Raw genomic sequence first — 16,063 nt, 5'->3', positions numbered from 1 at the left:
GCCACATGCAAACTGCATAATTAAAACCAAGTCATAAAACTGAACTCATTTTGTGTGGGGTTGGATTCACAAAATGTAGAAGGTTCTGGAAGTTGGAACAGCCAGCTCATGGTGCTCCCGTGGTGCTCACAGCCAGTCCACGGTGCTCCCGTGGTGCTCACAGCCAGTGCACGGTGCTCAGGGTGTTCACATAGTGTCTCGCCTGCTGATTGGGTGTTCTGCTGGTATTGTTACGTCTCATCATGCAGTCTTCTCCGTGCTCTTTAATTAACGTTGTGTTATTTCTCTTTTCTTACTCATTATTATTATTGTTCGTGATGCCTAGTATTTCCATATTTTATTTTACTGGATGATGTGTGTGTGTAATTACCTAAGTGTAGTTACAGGATGAGAGCTACGCTCGTGTGTGTGTGTGTGTGTGTGTGTGTGTGTGTGTACTCACCTAATTGTGCTTGCGGGGGATGAGCTCTGGCTCTTTGGTCCCGCCTCTAAACCGTCAATCAACAGGTGTACAGGTTCCTGGGCTTATTGGGCTCTATCATATCTACACTTGAAACTGTGTATGGAGTCAGCCTTCACCACATCACTTCCTAATGCATTCCATTTGTCAACCACTCTGACACTAAAAAAGTTCTTTCTAATATCTCTGTGGCTCATTTGGGCATTCAGTTTCCACCTGTGTGTGTGTGTGTAGGGGGGGGGAGTTAGGGTGAGAGGAAAAGGTTTAGCCGTGTAAGACAGGGATGAAGGTCTCTGGAGCCCTCTGCCCCGCGGGACTATTGGAGTAAATCACACAAATAAGAGGTTGAAGGATTACAAAGATTTATAACAATTTAGGGAATATTGTCAATCTTTTTAATGCGATTATAAGCCTTGATGTGAAGTGAAACAAAAATGTAGGTCTTGTTTACACAATGAAACTATATTATATAGATCTAGATGGAAGCATAGTTATCTAGATGGAAATGTGTGTAGTTGGAGGCGTGTGGAGGGGTCTCCTCTCTTTACTCTCACGACTGGAGAATACGCAACATTTAAAAAGAACGCTAAAATTAGTATATGCGAGTAATAAACAGGACACTACCGAATTTGAAATTAAAAATTATTCCACACAATATCTTCCCTCGCCCGGCCAGCGGTACAGGCGCCAGTCCAGCTGTCAGCGGCTTTGGTTTGTGTCTGACTCGCCGAGTGATGGCACACTCGACGCCACTCTTGCCCCTTTCATGGTAAACAAAGCCAGCTGACTGACACCCGTCCTCAGACAACGTCCATTCCATCCAGCGCTCGACCCCAGAGACGCATTCACCGGTTTTAACATGTTGTTCATTCAAAACAGGAATTTTCTCAAATCTAAATTAATATTAATATATATAAGCATATTGTGCATATTAAGGCATTGGTTAGGTTAGGGGTTTAGGTTCTGTTGACGATTATTTGTATATGTCAACCCGTCCTCGACTCAAGTCCATTATATTCAGCGGTCGACCCCACAGACGCATTCATAAATTTTAACATGCTGTTCATTCAAAACGGGAATTTTCTCAAGTATAAATTAATATTATAATATATTAGCATATTGTGTATATATAGGCATAGGATAGGTTAGGTTAGGTTAGGTGTTTAGGTTCTGTTGGCGATTATTTGTATTTGTAGTACGTGGGTGAAGCATTTACAGCGTTGTGATTCGAACAAAAGTCGTCAGTGAAGCACTTGTTCCGGAAGTGTTCGAACGTCATCAGTTGAGTCGTGTGCAAACCGTTTTTATTCATAAACAGCGGGTTTGGCGGGTGCATGGAATGGACTTTGGCCTTTGTTTATGTGGATGAGCTGCTGGATGGAATGAACTTGGTCTAAGGACGGGTTGCTGAATTTAAGATTTTTAGTTATGAGAAGCACAACCGGTCCCTATCAATAATGCCCAAATGCTCGTTAACCCAGCACCCAAACCCCTTGTTTAAGAATGAAAAACGGTTTAAACACGACTCACAAGTGAAGACCTTTGAACATTTCTCGACCAGTGCTTCGTTGACAGCCTCTGAACCACAACGCCTCAAATGCTTCACCCACGGACTTCTATTACAAATAATCGCCAACAGAACCTAAACATCTTACTTAACCTAACCTCTGCCTAACTATACATAGAACTTTAATATTTATTAATTTATATCTTAGAACAAACTTATTTTTAATGCATAATACGTAAAAATTGATTAATTTAGAGGACGGCCGGTGCTTTAATTAAACTGAGAAAATAGGGGTCCTATTTTGAATGAACAACATGTTAAAATGAATGTATGCGTCTTTGAGGTCAACCGCTGGATGGAATGGACATAGACTAAGGACGGGTTACGATACTAATGACGTTCCTTGAATATTAAACTTTTGTTACTCAGCATTCCTGACGTCGCCTACCAATGGCCTATGTCTACACAGTATTGATGACATTCTCTGACTATACTGACCTAAGGCCACGCAACATTGGTGACCTCTGCCCAACACAAAGAGATACTGACCGCCTGCAGCAGAGCAGGTCATGAGCTCCGAGCAGAGGATGGGGGGTGGCAGAGCCCGCCGGCGGTGGTGTTCTGCATCTAGATGAGTGTCGAACGAGTTCCGCAGTGCGGTCTGACCAGCGCCGGTCTATATGTACGGTGGTGGGGATGGTTCATGAGCGTGTACGGTGGTGGGGATGGTTCATGAGCGTGTACGGTGGTGGGTGGGCTGGTTGATGTACCACATAACCAGCCAATTCAACGTCCAACGTTGAGAACGCTCGCGAGAATTAACTGATCAACGGGGAATACAAATAGTCTGGTGCTTGGGATCATTACTGCACGAATAGCCTAGTTTAAAGTCTGACTTGACTATAACTAGCTGAGATTTTTCATTAGGAAAGATTTAATTGGATTCTTTCTAATGGGGGAAGGGGTAGGTAGGAGGGACGGAGACAAGGGGGCGAGGAGGGAGGCAGACAAGGAGGAGGAGGAGTAAAGGGGACCCCCAACCACTGCATTGGTGTAGTGACGTCAGAATACGATACACAAATAGGGGGAGCTTCCTGAGCCACTCATGTCCTTCTTGCCCCAGGTAACTTTGGAGTCCGTTCCCTCTGACCTGACCATCACCCCCCCCCCAATGGGGTGGGCTCCCACCCCACACACCTCAGACAGGTAAGCACACTCCCCCCTCCCCCACTCCTCACCTACCTCTCCCTCCTCCTCCACTTCTCCATCCTCCCCTTCCCCTCCTTCACGGCAACATATCCTCCACAACCCCCACCCATGCCCGCCCCCTTCCAAGCATTTTTCCTAACCCAATCGACTTCAGCAGGAGACGTGCCTGGCTGGCTGGGGTTGTGTATGTTTAGCAGGGGAGGAACTGGGAGGCCGGGGAGTTGTGGGAGTGCAGGGGTGTTGTGTGGGAGTGCAGGGGTGTTGTGCGAAAGTGTGGGAGTGCGGGGGTGGGGGAGGGTGGGGGTGTTGTGTGAGAGTGTGGGAGTGTGGGGGAGGGTGGGGGTATGGATTGGACTGCAAAATCCCTCTTCACATTTGCCAGCCCCACCCCCCGGCAGCTAGCCCCACCCCCAGGCAGCTAGCCCCACCCCCGGCAGCTAGTCCCACCCCCGGCAGCTAGCCCCACCCCCAGGCAGCTAGCCCCACCCCCCGGCAGCTAGCCCCACCCCCTGGCAGCTAGCCCCACCCCCCGGCAGCTTGCCCCACCCCCGGCACTAGTTGGCCCCTCCCCCGGCAGCTAGTCCCACCCCCAGGCAGCTAGCCCCACCCTTCGGCAGCTAGTCCCACCCCCGGCAGCTAGCCCCCCCCCCCAGCAGCGAGCCCCACCCCCCGGCAGCTAGCCCCACCCCCGGCAGCTAGCCCCACCCCCCGGCAGCTAGCCCCACCCCCGGCAGCTAGCCCCACCCCCGGCAGCTAGCCCCACCCCCCGGCAGCTAGCCCCACCCCCCGGCAGCTAGTCCCACCCCCCGGCAGCTAGCCCCACCCCCGGCCGCTAGTCCCACCCCCCGGCAGCTAGTCCCACCCCGCGGAAGCTAGTCCCACCCCCTGGCAGCTAATCCCACCCCCCGGCAGCTAGCCCCACCCCCCGGCAGCTAGTCCCACCCCCCGGCAGCTAGTCCCACCCCCCGGCAGCTAGTCCCACCCCCGGCAGCTAGTCCCACCCCCTGGCAGCTAGTCCCACCCCCCGGCAGCTAGTCCCACCCCCCGGCAGCTAGTCCCACCCCCGGCAGCTAGTCCCACCCCTCGGCCGCTAGCCCCACCCCCGGCAGCTAGCCCCACCTCCCGGCAGCTAGTCCCACCCCCCGGCCGCTAACCCCGCCCCCGGCAGGTAGTCCCACCCCCCGGCCGCTAGCCCCACCACCCGGCCGCTAGCCCCACCCCCTGGCAGTTAGCCCCACCACCCGGCCGCTAGCCCCGCCCCCGGCAGGTAGTCCCACCCCCCGGCAGCTAGCCCCACCCCCCGGCAGCTAGCCCCACCCCCCGGCAGCTAGTCCCACCCCCCCGGCAGCTAGTCCCACACCCCGGCCGCTAGCCCCACCCCCCGGCCGCCATCCCCACCCCCAGCAGCAACAGGACATCATCACTGTGCAAGGCCATTGAGGGTGTTGGGTATTGATCCAGCAGCCATGGCCACGTGGGCCTCTTCAACACGTGTTTCCTTCCTCCTTTCCCACCCTCCCGACCCATCCACGAACTCCCCATTCCTTCTCACTTTGTCGGTGCGGGAGGGGCGGTGGAGTGGAAGGGGAGGTGGTATGAGAGGGTCAGTTTTTTTTTTTTTTGGGGGGGGGGGGGGGGAGAGGGGAATAAAGAGGATGAAGAAGCACATGGAAAGGAAAAGTTTCCAAAATGGGGAATATAGTATGAATTATAATGACAATGATATTTATATAATGAGTTATAAAAACAATGATAGTTGCAATAATGAGTTATAAAAACAATAATAGTTACAATAATGAGTTATAAAACAATGATAGTTACAATAATGAGTTATAATAACAATGATAGTCACAATAATGAAGTTATAATTAAAATGACAGTTACAATAATGAGTTATAAAAACAATGATAGTTGCAATAATGAGTTATAAAAACAATAATAGTTACAATAATGAGTTATAAAACAATGATAGTTACAATAATGAGTTATAAAAATAATGATAGTTGCAATAATGAGTTATAAAAACAATGATAGTTACAATAATGAGTTATAATAACAATGATAGTTACAATAATGAAGTTATAATAAAAATGAGTTACAATAATTATGATAGGATGCCGGAAATAACTGTTAAGGAGCCTAGCCTTCCTTAGGAGCCTAGTCTTCATGAACAGGTCTCGACACCTTTCCAGATGACTTAGGTCTTCCAGTAGACCCCAGAAAATTGTGTGGTAGTGAACGAAAAAAAATTATGAAATTCTTAGCTATGGACACTAAATATTGGAATTATTTAATTCTAGAGCAAATTTAAAAACAGTCATGTTTTAGAGCAGCTGACATTATAACAAGTCACAATATACTATGTCAGAGGATCACAATAGAGTAACTATGTCAAAGAATCACACTTGAGTAACTACCACAAATTCAATGCAATGATAGGCTAGATAACACGAAGCTGGTGAATTTAAGGCTGGTGAAATTACAAGTCTGAATAATGCGTTGAGAAAATTCACTGCCTGCATCCATCCCTTCTTGAACCACTGCCCCTTTTCTTGAACCACTGCCCTCCTTCTTGAACCACTGCCCTCCTTCTTGAACCACTGCCCTCCTTCTTGAACCACTGCCCCCCCCCCTTTTACGACCAGGAGTGTGGAGTGCGTGCTTCTACGACCTGGAGGAGGGGGGGGGGGGAAGGAGAATGCGTGTTTTTACGACCCGAATTGCAGTCGAGCACGGTTTGTGAAGCCATTCCCCCGACGGCAGAATATGAAGCTGACTAAGAATGTTATATTCTATTTTGTTGTTAGTGTGAGGACCACACTTACACCACAGTGTTGGTGTTAGTGTGACACACACACACACACACACACACACAAACACTTACATAACATGAAAGTTTGCCCATATTACTCATCAGTTAAAGAGTGGATATGTCTCCTCTACTTTAGGAACTATATGTGGAAGCAGAACATCATACACTTGTTTACTGTTCATCATTAAAAAATCTTCAACATTACAAATCCGGCTGAGAACATCAATTGCTCAAGAATAAAAGTGGGGTAAAATAAGGGTTCAGCTTGTGGACGCAAGGTACCTCTGTAGCCTCTTTATAGAGCCATGGTGATATATATTTTATTGCATCTGTTTATATATATATATATATATATATATATATATATATATATATATATATATATATATATATACATATATATATATATATATATATATATATATATATATATATATATATATATATATATATATATATATGTATGTGTGTGTGTGTGTATGTATATATATAGTGAATACAGGTATAGTTTAACCTCCTGTATTCACCTAGTTGTGCTTGTGGGGGTTGAGCTCTGCTCTTTCGGCCCGTCTCTCAACTGTCAGTCAATCAACTGTTACTAACTACTAATTTTTTTCACACACACACATCCCCAGGAAGCAGCCCATAACAGCTGTGTAACTCCCAGGTATCTATTTACTGCTAGATATCAGGGGCATCATACGGTGAAAGAATCTTTGCCAAGTGTTTCTCGCCGGCGCCGGGAATCGAACCATTGACAACTATGTCATCCAGTGTTACCTCTGGTCTTTCATCTCACAACTCTGGTCCATACATTGCTTCTTTTATAGAGACCTGAAATATATCCTTTGCTGAGTTTCTCACATATCTCCTGGTTGTTTTCTGTGATAATTTCACCTTGTATCTTCAAGCAGATCACATAGTCTGTTACTACTAACTTCCTTATATCGCTATAGAACGGCTTTGGTTGGTGCTTCAACGGCTTCAGCTGCAATGTCATTTTCATATTGCTTCTCAGCTTCCCTTTTGACTCTGGTGTATTCATTTCAGGCTCTCTTCAGTGCCTCTGTATTGACTCCGTTCCCAGTTCTCTATACGTTTTCCAGACTTTGCTGGTTCTTTCCTTTGCTTCCCTGCATTGTCTAATGAACCAATTTTTTTTCCTAGTCTTCTTCCTCTAAGCAATGAAAAATCTACATTTTGGCCTAGCTTCGCCTGGTTAGTGTGCTTCCTCCATATGGCGTTGGCAGAGTGATCCCAGCCCGTTCTCGCGAGCGTTCCCAACGTCAAGAAACCGTCGTACTAAAGTACCTTAGCCTAACCTACCAGAAGACCAACGAACAGTAAACGGGATTATGTCAATTTCGCAACCCGCTACCATTTTCTAGTACGACAGTTTTTGGCCTTAGTTAAAGTATACGTCAAAATGCGGCGTGCTATTATGAGGACGGGTGTCCACTAATTGGCCTGGCTTCGACTGGCTATAGCGTGCGTGTGCTCTGTACGTGGCACTGGCCAAGTGCTCCCAAATAATGGGTTGTAAAGTTAGTTCCAGAGATCGATGTACACCGCCCCTTGAGTCCTTCTAGTTGAGTGATGTGTGACGCCTATAATCTACTCTTTATCCACGCTGGTTACACAACTGCACCTGCCTTGCTCTCTTATTTTATGGGGTCATAGTCTGCCAACGGAAGTGCCTTTGTATTTTGTTTATCCTTTGTTTTTTTTTACTCGTTAATCATCGTACATGTTATGAGTTTTGTTTCCTGAGAGGCCAAAAGTATACCCATTTTTAGGGGTTAAGGCAGAAATCTACATTACTTTTAGTCTTCAAGTTTAGTTTTATATCTAAACGCTTAAATGAACTCTGTGCATACTCATACTGGTAAATATATATCCTTTATGTTCATTCATTCCCTTCATTACTAAGGTATACATACATACACACTCACGCACATACACTAAAATATAGAAATAAATATGAGTATTGTAAGCCAGTTGAGGGAACATATCCTCAGCAGTCACTCAGAAAATTGAGCTTAAATAGGTCTAACAAACTCCTACATGTCAGTCCTCGGTGGCCGTGATCGTATAGTGGTTAGTACATTGCGTTGTGGCCGCAATAACCCAGGTTCGAATCCTGGTCACGGCAGAGGGAGTGTTTAAGACTGTTTTCTCTCTTTTTTTTTTGGTCGGTTGATCAGTTTCGTAATTTTGAGACCCCAGTTCGAATCTCCGATGATCCAATTAAATATATTAATACTCATCCTAGAGTGCATTGCTCTTTTTAATGGAGCATATGAAATAAGATAAAATTTGGTCGAGTCAGTACATTAGACAACCGACGGTTAGAGAGGCGGGGTTCAAGAGCTAACAGCTCGATCCTGTAGCCTTAAATAGTAAATACATTCTTTGCTTCCTCTTCTTGTTCCTGTCATAGGGCACTAGCTATCAAGCCGGAATCCTAATATATGACAGCTATATCAGAGAAAACACTGTATATTAGATAAGGACCAAGGCTTAATTACCTGTGTTGAGTCAATCGTTTGTATTCTAACCGGTTCGCCCTATATCTACCTAACATTAACTGGCCAGTAATGATTAGATAAACGGGTTACGGTAAGACACTTCCCTTGTTTATGTTGACAGCATGTTGATGATGGTTGAACACTTAAGTTGATCGCCATAACACTTCGTCCAAGAGAATTATAGCAGCCGAACTCGCTCCAACGACTCTGGTCTAACAAACAATGGCTGACCTCTTCCCTACTAACGCCTGGCTCTCCTTGTCCAATGTCAATAAATGATAGAAGGGTCACATTTACTTTATTTTGATACTGATACGTAAGTTAATTCAAATGAGATGTTTTTATGATGGTAAAAGTCCAAAGACTAATGTATTTAAGAATAATTCCCAACAGAATAGCTGGTGAATTTATAGTACTATGTGGCAATGATATCCCGTTTTCTATTGACGGAAAATTCCACTACAAGCTACATTTTCTATGGGTAACTTGTGTATACAACACAGCAGCAATATTATCTGCCTATTGTATGTAATATTATTAAATGGTGTCGGGTAAAACCCGACATCAGGCTAGCAGAGTTAAAGTCACCCTGAAATTATTAGACGGTTTTTGTTCAGCATGTTATCTAGTATTAGATTTCTAAGGTTAGAGTTGAATTCAGACACATCAGTGTTAGGAATTCTATAGACTGCTCCCACAGTCAGGACAGCCTCGCCACCCTTGACTCTGAAACAGGCAAAGATATACTCTCCACAGGGATCTCTAGTTTTAATTACTTTTAAACATGTCAGTTCTTGGTGGTAGTAAAGAGCTGTACCACCACCTCTCTAAATAGAACGACAGTCGTGAATTGCTGAGTAGTTTGGTATATTGAAGAGTTGTATAATATCCTCTTTTAACGTTTCAGTAAGCAAAACAAAATAGAATTTGTTGTCAACTGTTTGAATTAGGGCACTAACATCATCAAAGTGTTTACTTATATAGAGATCTTACATTCAAGTTAATTACAGAAACATTGTGATTATGTGTAAATACATTGTTCACATCATGTGCTGTATAATACCTGCAGTTTTGGTCATTAAAGTGATGATTGTCTTAGATAATAGATAAGAGGTTTAGTTCCGGGTGAAATTATACAAAAAAGGGGTAGATTGCTTAAAGGTACTCTCAGGTATACTGAAAGTAATAATTTGCTCTAGGAGACACAGGCAAAGCCAGGAGAACAATGTAGCAAGGGAGTATGGAGAGGCTAGGCAACCTAAGTTACAAAAAAAAAACTAAGTTGAATAAAAATCCCAAAGTAATATAAACTTAATGATAATTTACTATAAATAGCCTAGTTATCATCCTAAAATTTGTATGAACTTAAGAAAATAAAAATTACCTAAATTAATTATTTCCAATAGATGACCAATATAAATCAAATTTACTTTACTTTAGTTGACTAATATAAATCAATAGTTTACCTTACTAAAGTAATTACACTGATAAATTTCTAAAGTTACACTAACAAAATGAGGTAGATTACTTTGAGGTACACAGGTACCCTGAAAGTAATAGTTTTACACTAGAAAACACAGGCAAAGCCAAGGTACAATGGAGCAAGGGAGTATGGGGAGGCTAGGCTACCTAGGTAACAATGAAATACAGGTAACCTAGCCTGCACTTGGTGACAAGGGGGTTAAATAAGAAGAGGCACAGGTGAAAGGGTTATGTCAGGTCAGTCTGGCCTGACTAACTGATAGGGTCAGCCAGGTTAGTCAAACCACACTGCTTGAGAAATGTTTCGAAGGTATCCTCATTTGAGATTGTAAACATTTTACCTGAAGAAACTTTTCTCACTTTCATCATACCATCTCTGACGAAGCAATGATGGATCATATCCTGGGTTTTTTTCCGGATATGATGCAGGCGGAAGAGGAGTCCCGCCTTTTATCTGGTCAAGCACTCGCTGATGTAAATTCCCTTATGTGAGGATATTGCTGACTGGACAAGATCAGATTTTATGGATTGGGTAGCTAGCTTGAGGCGAATTTTTCTCTGGTTTTGCCTTGGTGGATGTGTGACATACACGCACAGTCCTCGGTGGCCGTGATCGTATAGTGGTTAGTACATTGCGTTGTGGCCGCAATAACCCAGGTTCGAATCCTGGTCACGGCAGAGGGAGTGTTAAAGACTGTTTATGAGCCACAGAGCTATTAGAAAGAACTTTTTTAGTGTCAGAGTGGTTTACAAATGGAATATATTAGGAAGTGATGTGGTGGAGGCTGATTCCATACACAGTTTCAAGTGTAGATATGATAGAGCCCAATAGGAACCTGTACACCTGTTGAGAGGCGGGACCAAAGAGACAGAGCTCAACCCCCGCAAGCACAATTAGGTGAGTACAATAAGGTGAGTACACACACACACATGTGGCTGAATATGAGGCTCCATATATACATACACACATATGTGTGTATATCACGAAAATAAGCACGTGATTAAGAATGTGACAATGTCAGACCACGGAGGAAAAATGAAACAGGAAATTTCCTTAAGTACTTTCGTATATTAAATACGAAAGATATTAAATTCGTATATTAAATTCGTATTTAATATACGAAAGTACTTAAGGAAATTTCCTGTTTCATTTTTCCTCCGTGGTCTGACATTGTCATACACACATATGAATATGCGGCTCTTGCGTTGAGTGACTATCTAGTCAAACACAAAACGAAGTTAGAAAAGGTTCAGAGGTATGCCACCAGGCTAGTCACCGAGCTGAGAGGAATGAGCTATGAGGAAAGATTTCTGGAACTGAACCTCGCGACACTGGAAGACAGAAGGGTTAGGGGAGACATGATCACTACGTACAAATTTTCAGAGAAATTGACAAGGTAGATAAAGATAAACTATTTAACACGGGTGGTACGCGAACATGGGAATACAGGTGGAAACTCCGTACCCAAATGAGCTTCAGGGACGTTAGAAAGAATTTTTTTCAGTGTCAGAGTAGTTAATTAACAGATGGAATGCATTAGGCAGTGATGTGGTGGAGGCTGACTCCATACACAGTTTCAAATGTAGATACGATAAAGCCCAATAGGCTCAGGAATCTGTACAAAAGTTGATTGACAGTTGAGAGGCGGGAGCAAAGAGCCAAAGTCAGAGCTCAACCCCCGCAAGCACAACTAGGTGAGAACACACACACACACACACACACACACACACACACACACACACACACACACACACACACACACACACACACACACACACACACACACACACACACACACACGGTTAAGGTTTGTTTGTAAAGTTTTGTAAGTGTTGCTTAGTCATGTTTGTAACTTTACGTGTTTATTCATGAACAACAAAAACCATCGTTTGTGTCTTAGTTGGAAATATAAGTACAATGTCCGACTTGATGAGATCCGTACGTAACTACACAAAGTAAATCATATTAGTTCATTATCTACAAAACACTAGAGACGGGGAACATCGCATGCCAGTGAGTTGGAGGTTGTTATGGCAACCCAGCACAGGCGACCTGCACTCTTCCTCTAACCTCACTACCAGGGTGCCGGCTGCTCTCTCTCCCTCTTCTCTAAGCTACTGCACCTGCTACGTTCATGCCTCCACATTAACCTCTGTCCTGTCTTCGTTTCCAGATGTGTGTATAGTGTAGCGAGTGTGTGTGGGTGTCGGTATATAACTATCTGATAAAATTATAATTCCATAAAAAAGTGTATCCTACTTATAAATATAAGTAGGCTACGCCTTTGTCGGAAAACCCGACACCATTTACTAACATTTAATACAATAGGCAGATAATATTGCTGCTGTTTTGTAATAAACAATTCGCTCATAGAAAACGTGGCACAGTGAAAATGTCCTCCCGTAGAAAACGAGATATCATTGCCACATTTGGTCACTAAATTCACCACCTAATATTGGAAATTATTCTTAATACAGCAGTCTCTGGACTGTAAACATCATAAAAGCATTTCCCTTGAATCAACTTAATTATCAGTACCAAAGCAGAGTAAATGTGGGCCCCTCTAACTACTTCTAGACTTCTGGACAAAACAACCAAGGCGTCAGTGGGAGGAGGGGCCACGGAGTCGCCATTTTAATTTAAACATTAGTCGCTGGGGCAAATTTAGCTCCAATAATTTTCCCTTGGACAACAGTGTTACAGGACTAATAGTGTTCCCGTTATCAACATCAACTACAGCTACTCTGAGGTATTCTAGCCGAAACCCGTTATAAATCCCCACATTCCTGGCCAGTTCAATATTTTCAGGTATTCAATTCAATATTTATTCAGGTAAAGTACATACATACAAGGTAAGATACAAAAAGTTGATGGATTTATAGATAGAGCTAGTTCATACAATGCGTACATAGTTGTGTGTAGGTAGATTAGAGTGATCCGGTAAGGATACTAGACAGGGACCAAAACAAGGTAAATACTCCTTGACCTCATCTAATAAATTAATTCCCAATATTTCCCTCTGATATAGCTGTCAAATGAGGTTCCTTACTATTTATTGTAAGTGCCCTTAGACAGGTGTAACAGAAGAGGAAGAAGAATTAACACTAGTTACCTAGTACACCAGTACAGGTATTTATGCTAGCCTCAACCACGAGGATTATTTGGTGTCATCATCCTTGTTCATAACTGGTGGATCAGGCCCACTAAATACAGATAATGCCTCCCCATTTTAGTTAATAATATGTAGTCTTAATATTGTAGTGAATGTCTACTAACCAATAATTTATATTGATGACTACATAAAAAAACATAAACCCCCAGAATGTGTAAGGAAAGCTATTTGTGAGAATTTTAAATCATACAGTCCACTTTAAACATCAATCAATCAATGTGCTATCAAAAATGATAAATTAGTGTAAAATATAAATTACTATATAAATTAATATAAACTTAATGAATATAAATCTCACAAGTCAATTCCCCCACAGCCTTGTTTTTTTATGCTAGCGGTTGAATCGTAACTTATATTCTAAAGTCTCATTATGGATGAGCTATTTTTGTTGGTTAATTACGTGGATACTGGCTGAGTGTGAGGACAGTGAGTGAATACTAAGCAAAGATGTACAGGGTTTCAGTGATATGAAGAGCACCTCTCGGACTAAGAAGCCGGCCTCGATATATTAGGTGGGTTGCCTACTGATTCCACGCTTCAGAATAATAAAAAACCACCTCTTAACTGATCGTGAGAACAGGCTGGTTAAGTACGGTAATACTTGCCTCTGTATTCCAGCAGATTAACCGTGGCAGATTATCTTTCCCAAATCATGGCGGCTTTGTTTACATTCCCAAATTATGGCGGCTTTGTTGTTGTTGTTGTTGTGTTGATTTAGGGGCGACGACGATCAGGGGATCGGATGCGCCCCGGCTGCCCGATACCGGGAAATAGCGGAGGGATGGGGTCCCTATAGTCTCTTCAGGCCATAGACCCTACAAACTCCTCAGGTCACAAATTTTCCAGTCTCTTCAGGCCACGGACATGAGAGATAAGGTGGAAGGTATGGCGAAGGATGTCATGACGGACGTCTTCGTCTCTCGCACCTGCCCCGTCAAGGAGAACGGGAACTGTGAGGCGGGGAATATTCAGCCTACGAACGGCACTCTGTAGTCTGACGCGAGCGCTATGAAATCGAGGGCATTGAAAGTGCTCCACTGTATCCTCCTGGGTCGGACACCACTGGCAGTATGGGGAATCTAGGCGGCTTTGTTTACATTAAACAGTTTGAGAGCTTCGAAGCTTTACAACCCAATATTTTTTTTATTATTATAAACAGCTTCGTATAGCGTTTCGGAACTCATAAATTATTTGTAAAAATGTAAACAAAGCCGACATGATTGAGAAAAGATGTACAGGCTTCGTAAGTGGATGCGTAAATGCTTGATGAATCCTGCAGGTCCTGGTAAAGATGGATAATAGTGTGGTGCAGCAGATCCACCAGTTGTGTGATCATAAGTAGTAAGGTCACATGTGTATTTAATATTTAAGTCACATGTGTATTTAATGTGTAAGGTCACATGTGTATTAATATGTAAGGTCAAATACATACTTAATATGTAAGAAAATGTGTACTTTGAAAGATTAAAGTGTGCACTTTGTAAGATAAAAGTGTGTACTAAAATAGTATGTAAGATCAAATGAGTACCTCATATGTAATAATAATAATAATAATAATAATAATAATAATAATAATAATTTATTTATTTATTTATTTATTTATTTATTTATTTATTTATTTATTTATGCATATACAAGAATGTACATAAGGAATGTGAGGATACAAATATGGTAATTACAGTCTTGTAAAGCCACTAGCACGCGCAGCGTTTCGGGCAGGAAATAATAATAATAATAACACAGTTGCAGTTATAGTACAGAATGTTTGATTTAAAGATAGAGGTAGTACATACAATACCTAAAGTCACTAGTACGCATAGCATTTCGGGCAAAGATGTAAGATCAAAGCATGTTCTCACCATGTAAGATACAAATATGTTCTTAATATAAAAGTTTAAAACAAATTCTTAATATGTAACATTAAAACATGTTCGATTTATATAAGATCAAAGCGTGTTTTTAATAAGTATGATCAAAGCGTGTTCTTAATATGTATGAACAAATTGTGTTCTTAATATGTACGATCAAAGCGTGTTCTTAATATGGACGATCAAAGCGTGTTTTTACTATATAAGATCAAAGTGTGTTCCTAATATGTACGATCAAAGCGTGTTCTTAATATGAACGATCAAAGCGTGTCTATGCAACATCAAACATATGCTTACAGAGTATCGCAGCGCACACTTACCACTTAAGTTCAAGGCGTGCATAAATATTTCCCTCTTCTTTTCAGTATGTACAAAGGCAAACAGTATCTCAGCAAACAGCAGTATGGTGAGTGGAGTGCGTCTAGCGTGCTGAGGGGCCTCAGAGGCGGTAAATGTGTGTGCAGTATTTCACCGTAGCCTCAGTCGTGATCGGCTCCCTGTGAGAATATTAAATTGGGTTCGTGTTGAATGTTTGATGCAAGACTTACAACCCACGCTTCTTGTTAAATTTAATAGCATTTGTAATATATATTTACTGGGAGTGTTTGATGTCTACTTGTCTATTTTTCCAGTCTGTTTGTTACCTGTGTCTATCTTTATGTTAAAACTGCTATGGGTGTTAATATTTTATATAAATTCTAAATGGGGTATGAGGCTGCGTCTCACTTCCCCAGTCACCCCTTTCTCCTAGTTTTTCCCCCTCAGTTGTCTCTCTTCCCCTATCCACCTTCGCTTCCCTATTTCACCCATTTTTCATCTCTCCTCTTTCCCTCTATTATCTGTCCCCCTTCTTCCTCTCTCATCCACACTAACTTTCTCCCCCCCTCCCTCCCTCCCTCCCTCCCTCCCCTCCCCCCCTCTCTCTCTCTCTCACTCTCTCTCTCTCTCTCTCTCTCTCTCTCTCTCTCTCTCTCTCTCTCTCTCTCTCTCTCTCTCTCTCTCTCTCTCTCTCTCTCTCTCTCTC

General features: G+C 42.9%; 2 non-coding genes across 2 annotated transcripts; both read left to right on the top strand.

Moving 5' to 3' along the window:
• The first annotated feature begins 8,068 nt into the window (after window positions 1-8,068).
• TRNAH-GUG (transfer RNA histidin (anticodon GUG)) lies at window positions 8,069-8,140 on the top strand. The gene has a single exon. It is a non-coding gene; the product is annotated as a tRNA-His (tRNA).
• A 2,464-nt stretch (window positions 8,141-10,604) lies between these two features.
• On the top strand, window positions 10,605-10,676 carry TRNAH-GUG (transfer RNA histidin (anticodon GUG)). Its single transcript has one exon. It is a non-coding gene; the product is annotated as a tRNA-His (tRNA).
• Window positions 10,677-16,063: the final 5,387 nt, after the last annotated feature.

The sequence above is a fragment of the Procambarus clarkii genome, chromosome 66, assembly GCF_040958095.1.
Source record: "Procambarus clarkii isolate CNS0578487 chromosome 66, FALCON_Pclarkii_2.0, whole genome shotgun sequence".
Lineage (NCBI taxonomy): Eukaryota > Metazoa > Arthropoda > Malacostraca > Decapoda > Cambaridae > Procambarus > Procambarus clarkii.
Note: the sequence above shows the minus strand (reverse complement) of the source record. Positions and strands in the feature narration are given on the sequence as shown.